This window comes from Phallusia mammillata, chromosome 4 (assembly GCF_965637545.1).
Source record: "Phallusia mammillata chromosome 4, kaPhaMamm4.hap1.1, whole genome shotgun sequence".
Taxonomy (NCBI): Eukaryota; Metazoa; Chordata; class Ascidiacea; order Phlebobranchia; family Ascidiidae; genus Phallusia; species Phallusia mammillata.
The window spans coordinates 2,152,135-2,156,685 of NC_137255.1; positions in this window are offsets into that span (position 1 = coordinate 2,152,135).

Sequence of the window (4,551 nt, forward strand, 5' to 3'; positions counted from 1 at the left end):
GCAGCCGTTTTTTGTTTCTTCAATCACAATTCAATTTAACACATTAGTGGGGAGATGGGGATGCTCAATGCTGAAAAATTGTTCTATATTGTGAAAATGTTTTTGTCTGTCACATAGGGGGCTAGTCAAAACTGATTGTTTTGTTAAAATAATGCAAAACATCAGCTTCTATTAAACACTCTGTGTCAATTAAAATAATTACTGGAGATGTTTAAAGTAAACTCAGTATGTTAGAGATTTGCAAATTAACCATATTCTTGTTTTTTTACCAGGACTTATTGAAGGATTTGGAAAAAAATATGTGGGGAATGTCCTGGTAGCAAAGGTCGAATCCATTCACAAGTAAGTTGTTTGTAGTAATAAATAGTGTTTGAACGAAATATGCTCCGCATATTGTTTTGTCCATATTTTGTTTTGTCTGCTGCTGGTTTGTTTGATGCATTTTGTCTACAAGCAGAGTGATGTAAACTTATTCAAATTTACACACTTGTTAGTTACTTATCCTATTTTGATCCTACCTAGTTTTACCTCGAATGACCCAGTGGTTGATCCACAGCCCCTAAAACATGAAAGTTTTAAATGGTACTACTGTTTGTAGTGGGTTCCTTGTTTAGTATTTATAATTTTAACTCAATAATTAGTGTACGCTAACTAAACCTTACAGCAATACTTTTGCACAGAAGTCCCAAGGGAGTGATTTACTGGTTTAGGATTGTGCAATTCAATGTAGAGTGGATGGTCTCTGGTAGAAGGCTAGAACAGTGGTTTTCAACCCACCAGTGCTGGTCCATGTAAATCTTTTGCCGGTCGCCAAATACATATTTATTCCAAGCTACTTTTAAAAATTGGAATGATAAGTAGGCCTATTGCAAAGTTATTGGTACCTGCGTAACTCATTATACCTTGGCTGTAAAGCTGGGGTCCCTCTCCAGCGTTGATATCAGGAAAATTGTTTTATAAAGCTTTTGGGGCATTTATGATTGTTTTGTCATAAACTGCATCCAGCATTCAACATTTTTTTGTAAAACATAGCTATTCTTCACTTTTGAGATGAGATTGATACTGGGAGTAAAACAACAGCAAACATCGCACTAACATTGATATTGTATGTAAATGGATTGGCGTTTAGAGTTGACTGTGGTTTGGTTGTAATTTTTGTCATAGATACATAAAGCTATGACTAAATCTTGCATTATGTTGCGCAACGACAACTTTGGTGAACAAAAAGCTTACAAATATCTGTTGTATTCACTGCGATCTTTTGTTGCCGTTCTGTGGAATTTTTTGAAACATTTTACCATTCCCTCAGTGTAAAAAGGTTTGGAACCACTGGGCAAGAACACATGTTGTACTGGGTGGTCTTTTCAGTGGTTAGAAATGCGTTGCCGGCAATTTAACATGTTGTATTACATTCACATGTTTATTTTCAGTTTGGGCATCAGTGTCAAACTTGTCAGAAAGTGCTTTAACAGCGTTTGCTATGCATTAGCGATTTTCTTTATATAATGTGTTTTGCAATGTCTTGTCGGTGATTAATTGAGGGTCCCCTTCTCTGAATGGGACACATATTGATTTTACCAAAATGTGTTTTTTTTCTTTTTGCTCCTTCTCAAAGTTTGTCAGACTTGTTTTGCCATCAAATGTTTGTTGGATTTGGCCGAAACTTAAGCAGATGGTAGATATAGTTATGTATATGTACACCCCACTTTGTTTGTCTTGATAACCCCGGTATTTAATCCGCTAGCCCCCTAAATTGTTTTTTTTTCTTCCCAAAGTTTGTCTGACTCGTTTTGCCATCAAATGTTTGATGGATTTGGCCAAAACTTACTCAGATGGTAGATATAGTTATGTAGATGTGCTTACCACTTTGTTTGTCATGATAACTCGAGTATTTACCTCGCTAGCCCCCTAAAAAAAATTTTCTTCCCAAAGTTTGTCCGACTTCTTTTGCCATCAAATGTTTGATGGACTTAGATTAAACTTACTCAGATGGTAGATATAGTTATGTAGATGTACATCCCACTTTGTTTGTCTTGTTAACCCAATTATTTACTCCGTTAACCCCTTAAAATGGGTGAGTATTGAAACAGTGATGGAATTGGAAACTTGGATAGCTTGTAGAATATGCCATTTGTATGTGTCGATTGTTGTGTTCAGCCCTGTTAACCCCATTATTTACCCCAGTAGCCCTCAAAGTGTAAAACGTATTTGTATGTTACTGGGCACCACAAACGAAAGAATTCTGTTGTGCAATGGTGTTACAAGGGCAACCAGTTGTATGTCACTCTTGTATGTGGGTTGCTTGGTGAACGTTTTGCGCCATGCAGTTAGGGGTTTTTAATAGAGATGTACCGATTTATTCGGCCAAATCAGCCACTTTTCCAAAGATTCGGTTTTGGCCGAATAATTTGTTGCGATTCGGCCGAAACCGAATCTTTTACGAACGCACATTTAAAGCGTTAAGCGTGTTTTTTCTGCTTATTACCAACGAAAATTGCCTCAATTATTATTATGGGTCCCCTTCCCTGAAGGGGACACATATTGATTTTACTCAAATTGTTTTTGTTTTTTTTTGTTTTTTTTCTTCTTTTTTTTCTCCCCAAAGTTTGTCCGACTCGTTTTTCCATGAAATGTTTGGTGGATTTCGATGAAATTTACACAGATGGTAGATATAGTTATGTAGATGTGCATCCCACTATGTTTTTGTTGATAACCCCAGTATTTACCCCGCTAGCCCCCTTTTACCCCAAAGTTTGTCCGACTCGTTTTGCCATCAAATGTTTAATGAATTTAGATGAAACTTACACAGATGGTAGGTATAGTTATGTAGATGTGCATCCCACTTTGTTTGTGTTGATAACCCCACTATTTACCCCGCTAGCCCCCTAAAATGTTTTTTTTTCACCCAAAGTTTGTCCGACTCGTTTTTCCAACAAATGTTTAATGGATTTGGGTGAAATTTGCACAGATGGTAGATGTAGTTATGTAGATGTGCATCCCACTTGGTTTGTGATGATAACCCCACTATTTATCCCGCTAGCCCCCTAAAATGTTTTTTTTTTCACCCATAGTTTGTCCGACTCTTTTTTCCATCAAATGTATGATGGATTTGGGTGAAATTTGCGCAGATGGTAGATATAGTTATGTAGATGTGCATCCCACTTTGTTTGTGTTGATAACCCCAGTACTTACCCCGCTAGCCCCCTAAAATGTTTTTTTACCCCACAAAGTTTGTCCGCCTCCTTTTGCCATCAAATGTTGAATGGATTCGGATGAAACTTACACATATGGTAAAGATAGTTATGTAGATGTGCTTCCCACTTTGTTTGTGTTGATAACCCCAGTATTTACCCTGTTAACCCCTTAAAATGGGTGAGGTTTTAAACAGTGTCGGAATGGGCTGAAATTTTGATAGCTTGAAGAAGAGGCCATTTATAGGTGTTGATTGTTGTGTTCAACCCTGTATCCCCAACATTCACCCCACTAGCCCCCAAAGTGTAAAACGTATTTGTATGTTATTGGGCACCACAAACGAAAGATTTATGTGGCCCAATAGTGTTACAAGGGCCACCAGTTGTGTGTTACTTGTGTTTGTGGGTTGCTTGTTGAACGTTTTTGTGGCATGGCAGTTAGGGTGTTGTTAACAGCCTTATGTAGTCAGAAGCATTAATGGTTGTTGCTCAAAACACCTCTAGTGGTCAAACCTTTAAACATTGGCGGATTGGGCTCAAATTTTGTAGTACTATTGATTGAATTATTGTGGTTTCATAGTATTATTATTTAAGCCCAGTGCTGATCACTGTGTTTTACCTTACAACACCCGACTTTCTCATGGTTATCTCTTGAAATGCATTATTTTTAACTTTGCATGTGTGGGGACCCATGAGTTTTTGCCTGCAGAAACAACTAAGGTTATAAAAGACGCTGGATAATGTGGGACCCAATATAAAATAAGCAGAGGAAATATATGAATGTTTTAAAATAGGTTATAGTGTATAGGCAATGACAAAATGTGCTAAGCCACCCTTCTAGTATTGTGGTGTAAACTTATTAAACTTCAAACTTTTTCAAATTTACACACATTATAGATATTGGTCTAAAGATGGTCCCATGCGAGTTTTGATCCTGTTTGATCCTTCGGTTCACCACAGCCCCCAAATCCTGAAAATTTTTAACGGCTTTACTTGTTCGTGTTTTGAAACGAAGAGCAACAACGCAGCACGATTTGTTACACCTGTGTACCATGACTTCTCAAACTGAAAGATAATAATAATACGTTAATAAAACTGTTTCAGAACAGGTTTTGGACATAAAAACCCAGCTAAGCAATCGTATTGTTGATATGTAGAAAATTAATGGTGCATGGGAACGCTATGTGCGGATTAAAAATCATAATTCAAAAAAACAAATCTGTGACTGTTACAAAACAAAAGTTTATAAAGATTTAATAAAATACGTCAAATATCATCTGTGTAATTCAAATTCTTACCTAGCTTATGCATGCGCCATTCTTCCTGTTACAAACTCAAAATATATGTGTGTGGGGGGACC